At 41.1% G+C, this 22043-nt stretch overlaps 1 protein-coding gene across 1 annotated transcript in view; it reads right to left on the bottom strand.

Annotated features, from left to right (window-relative positions):
- The window catches only part of LOC124721710 (cytochrome P450 4C1-like), a 255403-nt gene extending 233645 nt beyond the window's left edge, over positions 1 to 21758 (bottom strand). The window contains exon 1 of the mRNA XM_047246795.1: positions 21617 to 21758. The gene's annotated coding sequence lies outside the window, so the exon portion shown is untranslated. The remainder of the gene's footprint in view (positions 1 to 21616) is intronic.
- Between the last annotated feature and the right edge of the window lie 285 nt (positions 21759 to 22043).

Below are 22043 nucleotides of genomic sequence, written 5' to 3'. Positions count from 1 at the left end.
GCAGATTTTAATAACAAATTGTATAAACTTTGTAAAAACAATTGAATCGTACCAACGGAAACCTGGGAAGAGTCCCTACAGGTACGAAGGATTTCAAAACGTGAGTTACACATTGTTATGGCAGCCAAGTGACTTTTATTAAATGCTGCACACTTCGAAGTGACACACATACACGTTACTATTTTTAAACATAGTCACCAAGCCCCTGTTAACAACCCTCGGGACGTTCTACCAATCGTTCAGTTCCTCGACGATAGAATGCCGTTCCTTGATCACGGAGCTATTCGAGAACCACTTTGTGAACGTCCTCATCGTCAGAAAGTATGTGATTACTGCGAATTAGTTCCTCCACTGTCTTTACATCGCCGTCTATCGTCGATATCTATGGCCTTTGTAGCCCATCGACATCACCTGTGTCTGAGCAGCCTTGGTAAAATGATTGACACCATTTCACTACAGCTGAACGCGACATTGCATTTGGTCCATATACCGCCAGAATGTCACGATGAATCTATGTGCAGTTTAGACGTTTTGGCTACACGAATCATGCTGTCCCTCGTACTTCCACTTTGGAGTACGTTTCCAGTTTCCGCGACCATTTCTCTCGCACACTGTGATGCACCTATTTTCCGTACCGCAGCAGAACTTCGTCTACAGGAAGATCAGAATTTATGCTCTCTTTTGTCAACTCACCACTGTTATTGCGCAATGGTCTTAACCTAGAACGACATGTGTATCTTACTGTTTGAAGCCTCCACCCACTCGCCGATCTTTGAGATCATACAACACCATATCAAGTAGTAGTAAGAAGTCTACTGCTGACCATGAGCGAACCGTTTAGATGCAAGCTGTGTGAATCAAGCACAGTGCAGCCACAACCCACGTTAGCGACTATAGTCGTCTCTCAGTAGCAGTCGTTTTCGTTATGACCCTATTTTTACGAAACGACATTGCAAAAACAACATTGATACAACAGCATATGTTTACAGTCGCAGGCTGAGGGACAGGCTTCTCCTCGTAGGCAGAAGATAAGAACACGAGAGGTGGGAGAACTCAACCACTTCTTCCAGGAAATTCTTAAACTGTCTTTCTTTCCTATCTTTTTCGGTCAGTTTTTGCGTCCCATCTGTGCCTACACCCTTGGTTGGGGCCTACATCACCACCCCTTCTTACTGTCTTGTACACAGACACCTCCCATATGAGAACATCTTAACCACCTACCCGAAATGTACCCAACTGGCAAGTAGGATGCATCGTCTCATATGCTTTTCGATGTACCTGTACACCGCCACTGGGACGAACCACAGCTCAGTAGTCCAGGTGACGTTTTCTCCATGCTTTGTGCCTTCATTACAGATCGTAAATGAGCTCTGTATACTCACTTTAAACTCGGCAGTCGGTTCTGTGACGCCATCTCCGAAATCGCCGACTCCGTACGTTGTGAGTCTCTTCCGCTACCCATTTAACTGACAACTCATCACTCGAGTCTGTTGACAGATACTAGTGGACTCTGTCTGCACAGAAAGGAGAGCAAGTACACGAGTTCGCACATTTCCACTGGTGTTTCAGTAGATATTTACAACTTCGTTTTTGCGATACATAGCTGGAGTCCGCCCAGACAAATACTGATCATCACCTTAAAATGTAACTAGGTTATACGGCTATGAATCTGTTTATATAACTTCTTGATTTTAGATGTTCTTGATGGAGGTGAGTACCTCTTTCCTACATCTATAAGGAAGTTTGGACTTTTTATATGCCAGGAGCAACCCACCATGCTAATCAAATCAAAATGATTTGGCAGAAAAAGTTAATTGCTTATAAAGTTGTTGATTTGCGCCACAAAGATGATGTAACACTGACCCCACGAAATCTGAGACTCACCGTACGACAGCTGTTGCTGCTGGTCTTTGTATATGTTCTGAAAAATGAAATATGAAAGCATTCATTGTTGCAAACAGTGATTTCGATGTTTACAAGTAAAAGTTGATCGGTTTTCTAAAACAAGTTACAGAATTCCGATTTACGTTTTGTTACACTGTTTCCAGAATAATTAAATCCCAAAATATTACAGTTATCGCCAGATTACGTGACATACCTTTCCACAATAATGTTTAAGGTAGAAATCTTAATAAAATTGTAAATGCAGGTTTAATTTTGATAATAACATGAAACCTGCATCTCTACACTTAGCTGAACAGTTATTACAGTCAGGTTTCTGTGTACGGAATTTGTAAGTACAATTCATGGTAATTACATTCCAGATATTCTAATCACATACATATATTGAATTTATAATGTTACAGTCCTTGATTATGTGTTTTACATAGTGTAAACATAGCGAGAGAGTATCGGCTACTTTCATACAGTCATAATCGCAGTTTCCAATAAGAATCGTCACAGTCTGCATTTTTACACCTCCAAAAGCTATCAAATATATAAATTATGGGCCAGACTTTACCACAGAATGATTGTATGAGAAGAGGGGTATGTTATACAATAATGTTGATATCTGTATCTGTTTCGGTTGCAGATTGGAAGTATTACCAAACAACCCATTACATATATATTAGGTAAAGAACTATTTTAACAGGTATATACATAATATCATTACATAAATTATTAAAAGTTGCTTCATTTTACAAATTTATTTTCTCCATGTCCTTTCTCATATATATGGGTCATTAGTACAATGGGAACGCTAATTCAGCTGGTGATCAGAAGGCATCTCACTTCTCCTTGAGTCTTGTCAAATGGTTTGTTCTTCTCTGAAACAACACATAGTCCGTATCACAAACAGCTGAGTCAGAATACAATACAAGAAGTTTGTAGAGTATCAAACGGCTGATGCAAAATCTTACAATTTTGAATATTTCAGAAATCAAAATTCAAAAATGTCAGTACATTATCAGCTAGCTACTGCAAGTACATAGCAGAAATTCCTAACATCTAGGGTATTTTGTTCTAACAGTGAGGATACATGTAGGTCGAGCCAAAGTTTACAACATAAACTGGTAACTAAATGTATTGATAATTCACTTCGGTATGTAGTTAGTATAAACTTGACATGGTAATTTCTTCTGTTTATAAACCAATAACAGGAAAATCATGTATTTATAATTATAGTAATCATTGTGTCATCAGAAATGGTATGTTCCTCTTGAAAGGTAACATCATCACAGGTGAAAAAACAGAGAAGTATTATCAGTTATGTATTATATGTAGTGTATATTTAAACCTAAGTAACCTAGGACATCACACACATCCATGCCAGAGGCAGGATTCGAACCTGCGACCGTAGCGGTCGCGCGGTTCCAGACTTTAACGACTACAACCGCTCGGCCACCCCAGACGGCTCTCATTCCATTCATGGTTTTTACATAACAAAGCAAACTCTGCATGATGCTGTGTATTATAGAAGTGTGAAAATAGTGAGAGATGTGTATTTAACAGGACAGAATAAAGAATAATGTGATTCTGGACACCATGAAATTTTGCAGTAAGAACTGCATGGCTAGGGATCTAGTATATGCCACGCACTTAATGCATAAAGAAGATGCATCCCTCTGAGGGTTTCCTATAATGTTTTCAAAAACATTAAAAAAAATTTGTAGTCATCTACATTATGTTACTATTTTTTGAAATGACAGAGGGTGTTAAACGGCTTTTGTCACACATATGGCTTCAGCTGTACAATATTTCTTAACCAAAATAACTTTCTTGACTTGACATTAATTAACCTATAAGCATTTGGATGAGGAATCTCTATTATTTCGAATCATCAAATATAAATCTCAAGTGTCTTTTGGTTTCTCCACTAACTCCCCTTGACTTTGCATTGGTTTTCACAAGAACCAGATCTTGTACCATAAACTGTGTTACTTTTACCCTCCTATCACGTCTCTGCTTAATAATATTACACTGTTTATATTCTTATGAATTACTCTTCTCTTTCCTGTTCAGTTATATTTTGCTTGTAGGGAATTCTATGATTTCATTAATTAAATTAGTAGGTTTCTTGTCACACATTAACTCATATGGTGAAAATTCAGTGGCTGAATGTTGCAACCGATTTAGTTTATCCTGAAAACCACTTATATGTTCAATCCAACTTTTGTGTTCTCTACTGCAGTAGGTCCTACATAGTCTCCCAATTTCTCTCACGTATATTTCAGTGGGATTATTTGATTGATTTTATGCTGACATTAATATGTGTTTTGTATTTTCTTCCTCTGTAAAACAATTTCACAGCTTATACATAAACTGGCCTCCATTATCAGATGGACAAGATTTTGGAATGCCTTCCTCTTCAAAATAATCTTTTTTTAATATTTTGTATTATAATTTTCCTGGTTACTTTGTATAGGGTTTCACTTTTCTTGAGAAATTAGTCTTCTGATTGTTTGCTGCAGCCCACCATGAATTCCTCTCCGTCCCAACCTTTTCATCTCAGAGTAACACTTGCAAGCTACATCCTCAATTATTTGCTGAATGTATCAAAATCTCTGTCTTTGACAGCAGTTTTTATCCTCTACAGCTCCACGCAGAGTCATGAAAGTTATTCCCTGAGGTCTTAATAGATTCCCTATCATCTTGTCCCTTCTTCTTGTCAGTGTTTTCCATATATTCTTTTCCTCTCCAATTCTGTGGAGAACGTCTTCATTCCTTACCATATCAGTCCACCTAATTTTCGACATTCTTCTGTGGCATCACATCTCAAATGCTTCTGTTCTTTTCTGCTCCTATTTTCCCACAGTCTATGTTTCACTGCCGTACAATGCTATGCTTCAAACGTACATTCTCAGACATTTCTTCCTCAAATTAAGACCTAAGTTTGATACAGTAGACTCCTCTTTGCTAGGAATGCTCTTTTTCCAGTGCTATTCCGCTTTTTATCTCCTCCTTGGTCCATCTATCATGGGTTATTTTGTTACCCATGTAGCAGAATTCCTCAACGTCATATAACTTTATGAATTCCGAAAATAGATCTAACATAACAAAAATGGGACTGTGCCTCCTTTGGCTTTTGGTAACAGCCCAAATAAATCAGTTCCTATTAGTTCAATCTGCATCATTGGATTAATGTTCTTCGTGAACCCTCTCCTAGTTAGGTTGATGAATTTTACATGTTAACATCTGTCACAAGTCGCGAAAATACTTCTGACTCTTTTGATTAAGTTGTGAATATATAAATTTTCTTCAATCTTGTGGACTTCAAAGTTCCACAGTGTATGCAACTTTTTTTGTACATACCTCGTAACACCATCAATACACTGTTCTGGATAACGCAACTTCGCCTATCACAGTCCGGACTATTTCTCCTAAATAACACTCCTTTATAAACTATAGTATTGTCCCACTTTTTTATTACCTTTCTGTCCCATGAGGCACTTTATAAGTTTCCAATTTTCATCGTGGTTAAGGTTCCTCCTTATCTCATTACAAGTGTTTCTAATTTTCCTTTCATACTTAATTCCTTTCATGTACATAATCATAAAATACCTTTCTTCTCTCTGCACATTCACCTCCTACTGGTAATCTAGACAGTGCATCACAGTTACATTTTCCTTTCCTTTTAGGTGTTTTATTGAATAATGAAACTGTTCACAGATAAGTGCCCACCTTGTAATTCTACTGTGATACAACCTGCATTCCTGCAGATAACTCAAAACATTATGATCAGAATACACTATACTTTTATGTCCTAATAAATAGTTTCCAAACTTGGTGAAAGCCCACGATACTGCTAGCAACTCTTCTTCTGTTACAGTGTGATTCTTCTCTTGTTTTTGTTATATCATGCGTGCAAATGCTTTAGAATGATTTTCTGTCTTTCTATTCTTACTCCTCAAATAAGAGAGCTTACTCCACTAGCATTACTATCAGACATTAGGCAACACGGTAATGTTAAATCTGGTCTGCGTAGAATTTCATCACATAACCGCCTGCTCTAATTCCTTACTCCATACCCATATGACACTTTTCCTCAAAAGATTATTCAAACAAGGTGCATTCAAAGCCCGACTCATTACAAATTTTCCATAAAAATTAGCTAAACCTGTAAATAATTTTAACTTCTTTTATTCAAGGGAAGGAAATTTCGCTGTGGCCAGTATATTATCACTTTCAGGCAAAATTTCTTCCTCTATAATACTGTGACCAAAGAGTTTCATATGTTTCACAGCGAATTTACACTTTTTCAGCTTTAATGAGATGTGTGCAGGCAGACATTAACTTTTCCCCTACTCCTCTTAATAATTCAAGATGCACTTCCCAATTTTTACCAGTAACAAAAATATCACCCCCTTAAATTGCCATTTTAATATTTAATTCCTTTCCTAGAACAAAACCTATAACTCAGATAAACTCTATTACAGAAACGTTTAATGTAAATGGTGCAACACAGTATTGATAAAATCTGGCACTGTACACAAAGGCAATGTGCTTCCTAGACTTGGTTTCCAGTGCTACCTGGTGAAAGTCTGAGGTGAGATCAAAACTAGTTATGTAGGTTACATCTTTAAATTCGTGCAATAGTTCGTCTGTATTTTCAGGATGGTCAGTTTCTCTCTCAAACATTTTATTTAAGTGTCTGGTATCTACTACAAGCCTTATCCCTCCATCTCATTTACATACTACAACCGCTGTGTTATGGCATTCACTGCAGCTCCTCTCTATATGTCCCCAACTTCCAATCTTTTGTAATTCCCTTTCTGCAGCCACCATTCTACACACAGGTATTCCATAAAGTTTAACGAAAAACAGTTCGTGACATCGTATCTTAAGTTTACACGGGTAGTTGTTTTCTCTTCCCGGTTTTTCATTAAAAGCATCAAAATACTCCCATGAAAATTTCTTAAATCCGTCTTCTGACTCTCGTTAAGTTTCTCAGCACTTTCTACTTTTCTTTCAACTAAATTGTAATATTTTTTTATCGAGACCTCAGATTAGATTGGAAGTGCTACTAGCATTTTCACCACCTGCCTCTTCTGCCCTTCTCTGGTTTAGATCGTCATTGTTGTTCAAAATTACTTCCGCTCCGCTATGGCCACCATCACGTTCCATGTTGTCATTTGAAAGTAAATCATCATTAATTACTTCCCACTGGTTTGCCCTGTCTAATTATTGTCAGAGCACTTCACATACATAAAAAAAGAAAGTTCTTCACACGGTCTACAATACTGTCTTTCATTACGGTACAAAAATAAATTACAGTACTTATCTTTTTCGACATCTTCCAAAGATGATGTCCCCCGAAATTATTTCCAGTTATTCAGTTCTTCACTTTCCTTTCCCATCTCTTTGTTTGACTTGTAGCCCGTGTTGTTATCAGTGCGTCCATATTTTCGATAGGCAGTTTCTTAATTTGGAATTTCGTGTTTGTGATACGTTGGTACCTGAAACTTAGAAATAGTTAACAAGACTGTCCTGATGATTTTCAACGTATCCCAGATCAAAACACCGAATTAAAACGTAACCAGGATAGATGGTTACAAATTTTTTATTTACCTTCTTGATTTTGGATGTCCTTGAACGAGGTGAGAATTTCTTTGCCATATTAGTCTCCACTTGTAAGAAAGTCTAGGCTCTTCGTATGTCAAGGGCAACGCGTCAAGCTAATCAAACCAAAATGATGTAGAAGAAAACGGTAATTGTTTTAAATAAAATAGTTGTTTTGCCACACAAAGATAACGTAAGTCTGGCCCTAAAAAATTTGAGAAATTACTCGCCATACCATGGCTGTTTGAAAATTTGTGAAATTTTTATTTCGTTGATATGAACAAACTTTCCCGAGAGGATAATGAAAGAAAAACAGCCAATTGCCTGTTGGTTTCTGTCTCGGGTTCTTTTACCGACGTTTGTTTGATGATTTTTCTGGCGTTTCACCTGCACGTGGTGGACTAGAGTCGAACTCGCGGTCGCAGATTAGATATACCTGGAGCGCCAATGTTCAACGGTTTTTCCGTGGTCATTACCGCTGCGCCAACGGCCTTGTGGCAGTGGTAACAAAGGTTCCCGTCAGATTACCAAAGTTACGCGCTGTGGAGCTTGACTAACACTTGATGTGTCACCGTCCGGTTGTGCCAGGCGCTGTGGGCAAGCGGGGTGCACTCACTCAGCCCTTGTGAGGCCAATTGAGGAGCTACTTCGCAGAAGTAGCGGCTCCGGACATGAATACTGACAACGGCCGAGAGAGCGGTGTGCTGGTCACATGCCCCTCCATATCCGCATCCAGTGACGCCTCTTAGCTGAGAATGACACGGCGGTCACTCAGTACTGTTGATCTTCCGAGGCCAATTCGAACTGACATAACCACAATCCGTTCACCCCGAGGCTTGCTTATTCCCTGTTGAAGCTACTGACTGATTTGACTTTAATCACAGTCACGTCTGAAAAATAATGACTGTTCCTATGCGAATGGATTGTGTGGAAAGTTATTAATCGGATTAAATACCTCTCTACGCTACTACTTGTATATGAAGCAACACAGAAACTGTCTAAGATGGTTGGTTGTTTTGGGGAAGGAGACCAGACAGCGTGGTCATCGTTCTCATCGGATTAGGGAAGGATGGGGAGGGAAGTCGGCCGTGCCCTTTCAGGGGAACCATCCCGGCATTTGCCTGGAGTGATTTAGGGAAATCACGGAAAACCTAAATCAGGATGGCCGGACGCGGGATTGAACCGTCGTCCTCCTGAATGCGAGTCCAGTGTCTAACCACTGCGCCACCTCGCTCGGTAACTGTCTAAGACGGACCATGTGTGAGGAATGGCAAACATACTGATCGGCGTAGAACCTAGGTGCTGTAAAGTGAGACGCGAATGTAGCGCATGTAAAATTTCTTCACATCTTTTTATACGTGCATATACGTCCAATATTTAGTTCGGATGCAAATCATCGTGGTGACGAGAAAGATAACTGGTAATTTTGGATGCTATAAGGTACATTTCTTGTTTAATTTACAAAACGTTAAAACAGTGCGTGTAATTTTTTTAAGTAGAGGCATTACTTGTTAGAAGCACACATCAGAAGTACCAGCGAGTTGCTAAATGTGATTCGTACAATCTCTGGTAAACACAGATCACTAGATTGTATCACAATCATTCCTCATCCTTCATTTATGTAAGCAGCAACTCTTTACATTTGTTTTGATGCTCCAGAAATATAAAGCTGTTTACACTTTTATTTGATATAGTACATCATTAAATATAAACGTAGCACTAGTCGTAAAAACATAGGTGTTTCTTTAGTTGCAATATGCGATCGCAATAATTTGGGTTTAGACAATCTTCAGAAGCAAGATATGAAAATATCTGGTTACATTTTACATTTACTGTATTCTGTGTTATAAAACACGTGTCACTTCCTTTACGGAAATCTTGTTTGAAGTGATTTATTTTCTGTACCACAAGTAACACCATCCTCAGTGAGACGTCAGACTTGCACGAACAGGCATACAGAGGCGCCTACGACTTTTTTATGTAAGGCTTGCTCGGAGTATGTTAAGAAAAATGTAAATAATTCCCCTTCCCTGCAAGAGTGGTTTATAAAGGAAACAAGTTTTCCACAGAGAGTCTGGTGGCTTGCCAATTTGTCCGACTAATAATGTGTCGGGCGATCAAAAGGTTTCCGTTTGAGGGTGTTGCTGCAGCGTACACGCATCGTAGCGGTACTCCGGTGCGCTTGTATAAGCACCAATATGTAGGAAAGGGATTAGTACGGCATTCGAGTCTTTCCGACAAGCGTGCAGCAAATGCAGAAACACTACATATGGCGAAGTTATTACCAAATGCGCTCAAAAAGAACCAACATGCTGTTATTCTTTTCTTGGCTACCGAAGGACAAACACTGGTAGACATCCATCGGAAAATGGAGAATGTGTATGGGGCACAATGTCAGTTGAAAACCATCCAACAGCAATGGATGCTGTTGCTTCATTATAACACACGTCCCCATATAGCAAACGTTGTTATGCCGGCTCAAGTGGGCAACACTCGAGTACCCGCTGTATATTTGTGATCTCAAACCTCGAGATTATCACTCATTAGGTTCCTGAAAAAAGGCCTTAAAGGGTCGACTTCTTCACGCGGCAGGACACGTTTTATCAAACGGGTATCTTTAACCTACTGCGTCGGATTTATGATTTTCTCAATGCTCACGGCAATTTTGCCTGATTACCATACTGATTCTGGACTGTAAGGCCTTCAAAAGGAAACTTTTTGATCGCCCTTTATAGTAGCCGCGTCTGTGTCATCTGTGGCCAGGAGATTTTTAATTTGCTTTAAATTTGCAAATACCGTAATTTGTGACACATGCTAGGCGTTTTCTGTTATTAAGACCTTTATAACAAAATGCATAACTTACACAAGATAGGAAAATGGAGCTCAGCTAAACTCTCGTCGGCTATACAGCCTTTGAAAGTCGACCAACTAATAATCCGTTACGACCTTTTCTTATATGTAGCCGTAGCCATTATGCAACAGTCAGATACGCACTTCGTATAGCTCTCTTAATCTATGACCACTTGAATATTCCGTTCCAAGTCTGATATTCACATCTAAAGTTGCTCCTAACTCAGAACAGAAATCTGAAATACGTCACCCATGATGCCCCAGCAAAAGTATGTGGATATTTTGATATTTCCAATGACAGGTATCTCGTCTTAGGAAGTGAGCTGTTGTGGAGTAAATACAGATTGATCAAAAGCACATCTGAAACTATTATTCCAGTACTGACACACATCTACAATGACTCCCTCGTTAACGTCTCGTACTCAGTGTGGACGGGGCTTAATTCGACCTAAGCCCAAGAATCATAACAGCAAATCACCATGCGATGACAGGCCCATCAGTGTATTGCCTACCGTATATCGCCTACATGTAGATCAGAGATCTCTCCCAAAAAAGAAATAGTCCAGTCGCTAGCAATACCAAATCTCTACTACTGTGACCGTGACATCGTTCAGTACAACACAAATAGTAAAAATTCCAGACGACGCGCAGTAGCCAAAAGGCTTGCGTATGTGTGCGTATGTAACATTTCGTTCTTTGATCACGTTAGTCCTCCCTACACATACGCACACACACGAATACATTGCAAATCAGTAAAATCACATGAAATTATCGGAAGAATGGATGAGACATATTAATCTAACAGGCCCCTTGATATTAAGCGATTGAGCCACTGCAGCACATTAATACAGCACCCCTCGCCTTCTCTCTCTCTCTCTCTCTCTCTCTCTCTCTCTCTCACACACACACACACACACACACACACACACACACACACACGCACACTTAAGAGAAGGGTTCAGATAAAATAAAGATAGAAACGAATTCTTTCTGACGCGAAAAGAAGTGTATATCGCCATTTAAATTCAGAACTGTTCTCTTGTCACAAATAAAATGTACAGTACCGCTACTAGATGTAACACTCCGAAAATCGTTCCTGGCAGCACGCAGGGAGCAGTGATTATTGTCAACCTGTTGCTCCAGCTCCAGTTCAGATAGAGCCTCGAAAAATCTTTTCTTCAAAGCGATCCCATACTGTATACAATGAAAAATGAAAATGGCAGAAGGACTTGTGTTTTACTTACGGTACAGTAAATGGCACATGCCCTTTTCGAACGACTCATCCCGGTATTCGCCGTCAGTAAATCAGGGAGACCATGGAAAAGCTAAATCTGGATGGCAGGAGGTGGCTGTGAAATCTAATTTTCTACATTGCTAGTCCAGTGTCTTAACAACCGCATGTCTTTCCTCGGTTGTGACTGGAGGCGGAGATATACTTGGAAGACCCACTCGCGGAATCTCAAATCAGTGTCTCAGACCTTCTCTAGATCAAGAAAGGCAGCTTTTGTATGCAGCCAGTCATGTAAAATCTGTCGCGCAGTCATTCTCAGCAGTGCCCTGTTACTAGCGACAGTTTTATATCTTCTCAACTCACAGTGCTACGAAAGAAATATTTGGTTTTCAAGAAACAGACAAGTTTGGGGTTTAGCAGGCACTCAAAGGCCTGCTGTACACAATTGGAGAATGTGATGCAGGAAAACTTATTGGTGAAACCACGGCTGCTTCCTGGTTTTGGAAGGACTGAAACTGCTTCCTACTGTTTGTCGAGGAATTTCTTTAACACTTAAATTTTAAGTTGCGGCGGATTTCTTCACCATGATCTGTTTTGTGTTGTGATGAATTTCATTGTGAGTAGGTATTTTAACACAAGCCCTGGGCAATACTTCCACATCAAGACATGACAGTTGTAAATCTCGTTTGTGATGGGAATAGCCTTCAGTATGAAAAACATTAAAATTAAAATTAAAGTGCTGCGTTCTGTAAGTCACTTTTGCCATTCATACCGGCATCTGTAGTCCTATTCACGAATAATGGCAGGTCGCGCAGTTCAAATCGCCGACAGGGATTCCAGCGTTGTCAGTTCCAAGCGACAGTTGCGGTACGCGCATAGACGGTTTTCTATTTGAAAAAAAAACGTGTAGTCTGCAAATAATGTATCTCGCTTACGACCACCATCATCAACCATGAATCGAATAAAGATTCAGTAAATAATGCGCTATAAATAAGTTTAACCCTCGCACTGGCTATGATGTTCACAGTGGAGCACTCGGAAAACTACTGTGCGCTCATTGGGTGTCAGAAAAAGTAAAGACGCGTACAAGAAGCCTAAACTCGACCGCCGTCATTCACGACTCCAATAGCTCTGAGGTCAACCTGTCCATTATAATACGCTACCTATCGGGAACTGTTGTAACTGTGCTGGGTGCGTCTACCTGGACTATCCAGCCCGTTGTTCACTGCAGGTAGCATGGAGACGGAGACACCGTCGTGTGCGGACCCGTTACTTAGCCAGCCAAGCACCGCAACAAGTGGGTGTCTTGTGCACCTGGTAGGGGATTTATGAGAATAAACATATTTTTACATCTAATGATGTTGCGTTCTTGTATTTGTTTTGAATGGAAATAAGGGGAAGGCCTTGAGTCCTGTTGCGATTACACCGAGAACTTAAATGTACGAATGGATAAGCCAGAGACCAGCAAGTGAATAGTTTTGTACATAAAGCCTAGCCAACTTACTACGTTTTAACTATGTATGGCCGTATGAATATTTGGGTGGTGGCCCAAATAAGTCCGTTGGATGGATTATACCAACTTGAACATGGCTACATAGCCGAAACTGTACAATAGTTGTGTTTAAAAAGTATGTTGATATTGTAATCAAACCAGCGACAGACGCAGAAAATATATCCTATGCCATTGTCGACATCTCATTCCAGGGCGCTAACGCACGCATGTTAGGTGACGCTCGCCTTGCAAGTGGCCCGTTTGAATCCTGGCAAGAAATTTTCAGTACGGGCATTTGATCGACAACGGGAGAAATGTGGTGACTCAAATATCAGACTTTATGCCAAATTCATGGATTAATTTCCAGATCTCTCTACAGGGTCTCATAAAGAGAGGACAAGTGCGCTGTTGTTGATGATCAGTGTCTCGCGTGGGAACGTTAGGCCCAGCGGTCCCCTTGGCGCTATTCGAGAGCAGTAGGTCATACTCTGGCATCAGGTTTCGACAGCTACTTTTTCTCATCATCATCCAACACAAATATGACACTACACTATCCACGCATCCATTACAGTCACCTGCACCCAGCAGCCACAGTTAAGGCTAGAGTTGTAAAATTACGGTACGCTACTATAGACCACCATAAGTAAGCGTAGTCTACGTTTGCTTTCCCAGTAGCTTGGATCAGTTAAGGTCGTACCCACGTCATCTGTACGTTGGGTGTGTTCCATACCTATCCGGCGCTACCTTACGACGATCGCTTTCTGTTTTTGCTATGCGGTCAATGTTTAGATAGATACCCCTAAAAACCACAAACAGTGAGCCGTCTAGTTGTGTGAAAGTGCATAAAGGGTCAGGTGACCTACAGAACATTATCAAAATGGTTCAAATGGCTCTGAGCACTACGGGACTTAACATCTGAGGTCATCAGTCCCCTAGAACTTAGAACTACTTAAACCTAACTAACCTAAGTACATCACACACATCCATGCCCGAGGCAGGATTCGAACCTGCGACCGTAGCGGTCGCGCGGTTCTAGGCTGAAGCTCCTAGAACCGCTCGGCCACATCGGCCGGACGGAACATTATCGTTCTACATATTTATTCTCCTGCCTGTTACTTAAGAATAAAATGTATTTATGACAAAACTGAAATTTGCAACGTTTAATACTGGTTTTATCCGAAAAATGTTGATTTTTAGCGTGAAAAATACGGATTTTGAGGTAAAAAGCAAGAAAATTATGTGCAAAAAAACATCCAGACAAAAAAAAAGAAGTAGTCGGCTCCCATTTTCTCTCTTCCGTATTAATTTATGTTTCTTTCCCTGTCAGTGCTACCAATACTACCGGCGATCCTACCATTACTACGTCATTTGTGTAGTATACCAAAAGTACCGAATCGTAAGTTTGGTATAGCGCAACTCTACTAAGGACACAACTCATATCGCAAGGAAATGGGGTGCGATGAGAAAAAGACCTCTTCCGATTACGTGGTTTAACTAACCCTCTGGGTCTCCCGTCAACAATGCCATACGACTCTTTTTTCCTCTTTTGTAACATTCTTATAGAAGGTAATTGTCATTGTTACATTATATTATTGCTAAAGATAGTTTTCTGTTACCTCATTTCTTCAGGCACAGTGGTCAATACACAAGTGTTGATATTTGGTGGACCTGATTTGAAAATATGGCCTGCCATCCGTTGTTCTCCTAAACCAATGAAGTCTAATTTTACAATGGCTCCTTTAGAAAGTGCAATGCCTGTGTTCTCGACCCTCGTTCAACACGGCTTTGTACCCGATTGCACTCGCTTCCTTGTTGACTAAACGTTAAATCCTTATATTTAATTTTCCTTTTCTTGCATAACGCGGAATTTCATACCAGTTGTAACGTAGGAGATCTAGCCAGAAGGCTACAAAACACATTCGCCCGTAAAATATTCCTATCACTCAGTGTATGTGTATGTGACAACTATAGTTAAAGACATTTAACTAATCTGTCGTATATCCCACATTTGAAACCGACATATAACGTTACGAGAAAAAGTAACTCAAGATATTTAATTGTCTACTCTGTATAAATACCAACTGTTTTGAGTGTATATTAAACCCTTTGCTATTACATGAATAAGGTCAAGAGTTTACTCGCTTCTGACTGAAGGACGATTAGGGTTTAATGCCCCGTTGACAAAAAGGTCATTAGAGACGAAGCATAAGCCTGGAGGGGGAAGAGACAGAGAAGGACACCCGCCTTGTTATTTCAAAGGAACCATCCCGTCATTTGCTTAAGTATTAGAAGGAAATCACGGAAAACCTACATCAAGATGAATGAACGATGACTTGTTCAGTCGTTCTCCGGAACGCGGGTCTAGAATCTTGCCGCAGGGCACAATCAATTACTAAACCAGTACGTCCTTCGCCTACCGACTGGTTTCTCGTCTTATATTCCAAGCCGCATAGAAGTTTTCCTGCTAGGCTGCTAAACAAGTGGCACCTCTCGGAGAAGAAAAAAAGAGGAAAGTTCGATATAACCACAGCATTAGGATTGTTATAGAATAAAATTTTTTACTCTCAGCACAGTAAAGCAGGAATATGTCTTGAATCTTTTAGCCGATCAGGAAGGTGTGGACCCTTCCTTATCTTCGTTGGTAACGCCCTACTCATAAGAGGCAATGGTTACGTATTCGAATCTAATTCAGGTACACAATTTTAATTTATCCTAAAAATGTCAGTCGTAGCTTATACTTCTCCAAGAGAAAAATATGTTATTACAGTTGATTATTATGTTAACGATTGGTTCGTACAGCGCTCTTTAGTGTTCAGCGATCCTTATCCGTTAGCTTCGTAGGCGTACAAGGGCGAAGATAAGGTTTACTACTTTCCTGATGTTTATTTTCACAGTCACAGTCGACGTGGCCGCACTTAATTCCAGTGAAACCCATCCGAGTGATTGCTGGTAGCTGTGGGCTGCTACAGTCACCCTCTTTCTAACCAATGTACTTCTGCATTGACACATTCTGAAAAAATCACGAAGATATCATTAATGTATTTGCCTACAATTATACTCTATCTGATCAGAAGTGTCTGGATAGCCCTGTATAAATGTCACTCAAAGTGTATGGATGTGTCGTCAGAAGGAGCGCAGCACCGAAGGAGCTTGTGCAGTGAAAGTGGGGCAGCTGAGTGTTACAGGCTACAGTGTCGCTGAACTCTCCGACTCGTCTGACAAAGCATCTGGGTGTGAGTCAGGTCACGATTGTGCGTTCTTATAGCTTGGCTCGCCAGCAATACAGACAGCTCTTTTTCATAGAGGCGGTGTGTTTATACTTTTCACCTAAATGGTAGAAATCATTACAAATTAGGAAACAGGTGAAAAAGTTCTAAGTAGTTCGGTATTTGTTTCGAAGATGGAGCCATTCCAAGCGTCACTTGAAGGTAAATCACGAAAGTTCTAAATTAGGAAGAGCTGACTCGAGTTTGAAACCCACTTCTGGCGATTTCGGTGGTTTAGCTATTCCCCCACTTCGCTCCTTGTGTTCGCAAGCTTCTAGAATGTGCCACACCAAGTTTTAGCGATTGCACAATTATCGATCTGGAGTTTCAAGCACACGCTGAGACATAGACTCATACAAACAAGTTTATAGATTACGTACAGCATATGCAGCTAGAAGTTGACGAGATGGAATTTACAAACATAAAAATTAAGGCTCGCCTGATACGGTTACAGAGATTAACAATATAACTCCAATTTTACAAGTATCTGAAAGGACGTATCGAGCGAAGTGGTGCAGTAGTTAGCACATTGGACTCGCATTCGGGAGGACGTTCAAACCCGCGTCCCGCCATCCAGATTTAGGTTTTCCGTGATTTCTCTGATTCACTCCATGCAAATGTCGGAATGGTCCCTTTGCAAGGGCACGTACGATTTACTTCCCCATCCTTGACACAATTCGAGCTTGTACTCCGTCTCTAATGACCTCCATATCGACGGGACGATAAACTCAATCTTCCTTCCTCTTAACAGGACGCGAATATTAAATTGACGGCGTAATAGATTTTATCAGGATTTTACTTACTGTCGGTAAACACAGTCAACGTGGACGCAGTGGTCTCGCGGTTAAGGCGCTCAGTCCGGAACCGCGCGACTGCTACGGTCGCAGGTTCGAATCCTGCATCGGGCATGGATGTGTGTGATGTCTTTAGGTTAGTTAGGTTTAAGTAGTTTTAAGTTCTAGGGGACTGATGACCATAGATGTTAAGTCCCATAGTGCTCAGAGCCAGCCACAGTCAACGTGAAAGACGAGGCGTGTGAGGAACATTAACAACTAGGCTCCACCATAAGTGTTGAATTCTTAGCAGAAGATATCTAATAGACGTTTCGCATCTACTGCATTCATATTAGACCTCACAAGTTATCGCACAGTGTGAAGTGGGGTTTGCGTCATATGTCAGTATCTTTTGTGGATCTATTTGTTTCAGTACCGAACGACGCTGAAGATAAACCATTACATATACGTTCTTCTGTACACACTGATTCCTTGAATTTTATTGACATGTTCACTCCGCGATATAAATTTCCCACTGAAGATAAGCGAACCTGTATTTGACGCTGTCATGTTCATTCATAATTAAAATAACGTACTGCGCAACTCTACCTTGCATTTTCTCGAGCTCCTCCACAGAACAGTTTTGTTGAGAATCCCACGTACATTAATGATATTCGCGAGCGGAACGCACGGAAGTTATCTGAGCATCATCCTTGGCAGAAAAACTACATCGCAGAAGTCCTTCAATAATTCGTGCTCTGGCGCTTGCTTCCCTTCCCCTACCATAGTCTTAAATGATCAGCTAGTAGGCAGTTGTCTGTGGATACTCGTCAGTCAGTTCACTCTCCCAGTACCCAAAGTAGCCTGTCCAGTCGACTGTGTGACTATTTCTTCCGCGACTATTAGATTTGTGGATAAAAACTGGTAAAACTTCTAGATACTGTTTCGATACTGTACTGTCATACATTGTACAGTTACAAATGGAAACTACTATTTATTTTTCGTTGTAGCGTAAATAATTACTTTAACCTTGACCTAAAAGGATATGTCTATTGTACGAGGAAGTTTCTGAAGTGCTTTGTAATTTATGACTGGCTCTCATATTTTGGAAGCCCAACGGACAAGACAATGACGAATGGGAGGTCAGTTCCCGTTTAGAAGTCACGTGACCTAGTCCTAACCTAAACGTCGAGTTCTGGAACCTGGCGATATGATATTATTAAAGTAGTCGGAATTGCAATTAGACTGAAAGTTACGTAAAGCAACGTTGTACGAGATACTGGTATTGCGTTCCCTAACATTAAACTGTGTTGGTTGTGGTATATTGCTTGCAATTGATAATATTTTTTCGAGTGACTACCAATATTTAATAATTTTAAGCACTTGCGAGCATAAATTTAAAAACAACCTGGGTAAGTTTCAGGAAACTGGTATGGTTGCCCGATTATTATCAACTTTTGTTAACCAACGAGTAGAATATCACTTCTGATATAGGTTCTTTACCTCGAGTAGACACCTCAAACATCCCCAAGCTATGAGGTCTGGATGCTCTTTCACTCGCCATCGCATCATGTAAACCGGTCTCCATGTAGGTTCGTAAGGTTTGTAATAAATATTACTTACACTAATGTATTCCAGCGAAAGTGTTCAGAGTTGGAAAGCTATAGCCATGTCTTAAGAGAAGTTATCTGTAAAAGGTAGCTGTGGATAGCACTGGTCATGCTGAAGAGATTATTGTAAAATGTTCGAAAATTAGCTTTCACTGCTAAATTATGGTAAATTCTGCTGTCACCAAAATAAAATGCGTCAGAAGCGAAACGACCATAATAACAAGTTATGTGGTTTGCAAAACAGCGATCATGCAAAATCAAATTTTAACTGTTTGCACTTCAAGTCCTATTAGGATAACCTGCTGGACCTGGTTTAACTAAAATGGTTGCTTGATTGCTGGATGGTCATTGTTGCATGTGGACGTGCTGCGAAACACCTCCCCATCACATTCCTTAAGTCCTCGATAGGGAGAGGGGAGGGGGGGGGGGGTGATAGACAAGTACATTCACTGAATATCTTCTAGTTCCAAAATCTCCTCTTCCAGTTCGATGCGGTCGCTCACTGTCATCCATAAAAATTAAGTCAGGGCCGAATGCACCCCTGAAAAGATGGGGAAGAAGTACAGTGTCACAATAGCGTTTCCCAGTGCGTCTACCAAGTTTAGAGATTTGGAGGTCAGGTCACACATGTAACATTATGCCACCAAACACCATAACATCTGAACCACTAAAACGATCGTGTTCGATAATGTTCCTGGGAGTTTTACGTGTCCCCATCACTCGCCTTTTGATGGTACGTAATCCACCCAGGAAAAATGTCGAACATGATCGTTTGGGTGGTCTAGTTGTGATAGCAAGAAATTGCATCAGGATACTGGCCTCTAAATCTTTGAACACGGTAAACTCAGCGTTCAACGTTATCTTGACACTGTACTCCTTCCCTATGTGGGTCTTATCAGGGATGCATTTGGCCCTGACTTTATATTTATGGTCGGCGCTGTGGCCAAGCGGTTGTAGGAGCTTCAGTCCGGAACCGCGCTGGTGCTACGGTCGGAGGTTCGAATCCTGCCTCGGCCATGGATGTCCTTAGGTTAGTTAGGTTTAAGTAGTTCTAAGTCTAGGGTACTGATGACCTCAGATGTTAAATCACATAGTGCTTAAAGCCATTTTTACCATATTTATGGATGAAAATGTGCAACCACATGGAAATGAGCAGGTGGAGGAGCTCTTGGAACGAGAGGATATTCGGCGAATGGACTCACCTGTCCGCTCCCCCAACTTAAATCCTATCAAGCACGAGTGGGATGGGTTCGGGAGACGAATTGCAGCACGTCCAAATGTACCAACGACTATCCAGCGATTGTCAGTCGAGTTGGTAGAGAAATGGAACGCCCTACCACAAGAACTCCTTACCAACATTTTAGCCAGAATGGGAGCACGTTTCAGGGCATGCATTACCGTCCGTGATGATCAGGCACTCTATTAAGAACTATGTCCATCCTTTTGTAATATTCTGGGTACCATCATAAAACGTGGTGACTTCAGTGTAATTTTTGTCTTTGTGTAAAAGTGTCATTTCTGTTCGTCTCATTACGTATTACTTTCAGTTATCTTCTCCATTGTACAGTAGCAGTTCTTTCTATGTATCGTCCAAGTGCCATTGAGTTAAGTTACTTCGAAGGTCCACATGATGCGAAAGTTACTTTCATCCTTAAATTTTGCATACAAGTGTAGGCTTTCGAAATGTTCGAATCTGTACCAAATTCACAGCTGCTAAAGAAAATATGTTTGTATGGGACATTACACCAGTTCGCAACTGGATTTAGCCTTATTTGACAGGCATAGTCGAGTGCGTTATCTCAAACGAAGAGTCAACTGCAGACACGATAAAAATTTCGATTGTGTCCAGGTAAGTGAATGGGCCGCCACTGGTTATTGTAATGGAGACTTATCGGAGAGTATTACTTGCAACCACGATATTTTCCGAGGCGGCGCGTTTGCGTGTGGGTAGTGTGCAAAACTTAAATAATATCCAGTCAGATTGTGGCATCCAGACATTCATTTTTCATCTCTCAATACGCGAATGTAATAGGAGAGAAAATCGATAATACTGGTGCGATATACGTTCTGCCAGTGCCTTACGAAGTAAATATGTAGATGTAGATGCGGGTGACAAAGAGTTGACTTTGTGGAGAGACTGTTAGCCGTTTCATAAAGGAGAAATGAGAAAAGTCGTAAGAATTTAGCTGCATTCCACTGTCATATTAAAGAATTTCAACCGTACGAAAATCTGCGAGCGGCAGTGCGCCGGAGTAAGACGTGAAATCACGAATAGAGTAAGTTGTAGTTAAAGTAAATGACCGGCTTATGTGTGAAGCTACGAGGGAACTTCTAAAAGTAAAGCTAAGTGACTTTCATTGAATACTGTAAAACACCTCCAACTAACATAGCTACATGACACTATTTTTCAACATAGACACCAAGTCTCTCTAAACAATGATCGAAATTTTCTATCAATCGTCCAGTTCCTTGATGATAGAAATCCACTCCTTGGTTACGAAGCCGTTCGAGAACCGCTGTCTGGACGTACTAATCACACAAAAATCTCTTTCCCCCAGATGATCTTTTAGTTTATCGAGAAGATGGAAATCGCGTGGTACAAGACCCGGACTTCTCGATCATCATTACCCACGTCTGTGAGACATTGGTTAAATTGTGCCGGATATGAGAATAATCGTGCTCTCCATCTGAGGAGGTAGGTTGATTAAACATGCAATAAAATTGCGTTCCCCAGTGCGCAGTCTCAATTGCCAAAACCTTTGTTTCGATATCTCGAACGGCTCACGAAATATAAACGGGATGCAAATTTTATGTGATTCATTGGCAGCAATGGTAAACTAAGAAGCGCCCCTGGCGCGCAACATGCCCGCTGCAGAGGTGGGTGGCGCGCTTACCCAGGCGAGGAGCGTCGCAGCTCTGCAGCGTGCGGTCCGGCGGCGCGGCGCAGCGCAGACTGCGGCCTGCGCGTGCGGTTGCTCGCCAAATACGAGCCGCCAGGGTCGGCGCTCCTCGCCGCTTCCAAGGCTGCCGTCATTTAGCCGCCACCATCTCCGCCCCGAGTGACCGTCACGCAACCCGAGCGGCTTCCCGGTGTCCGTAACACAGTTCTGGCGGTGAAAGTCAAGTTCTGAGGCCTAACCCAACGACGCCAACATTAGGCAACGCGCCGCTGACTTACGTCATCGGGATACTGACGCGTTGCACGCATGCCGGCAGCGGGCGGGACACGAAAGTCAGCGCTAGTGCGACCTCTCGGACGCTTCTCTCTGTCCAGATAGAAGACTGACGCTGTTCGATTTTGTACTTACAGGCAAATTTAAA

This window comes from Schistocerca piceifrons, chromosome X (genome assembly GCF_021461385.2).
Source record: "Schistocerca piceifrons isolate TAMUIC-IGC-003096 chromosome X, iqSchPice1.1, whole genome shotgun sequence".
Classification (NCBI taxonomy): domain Eukaryota; kingdom Metazoa; phylum Arthropoda; class Insecta; order Orthoptera; family Acrididae; genus Schistocerca; species Schistocerca piceifrons.
The sequence above is the reverse complement of the archived record's forward strand: the minus strand, read 5'-3'. Positions and strand labels throughout refer to the sequence as shown.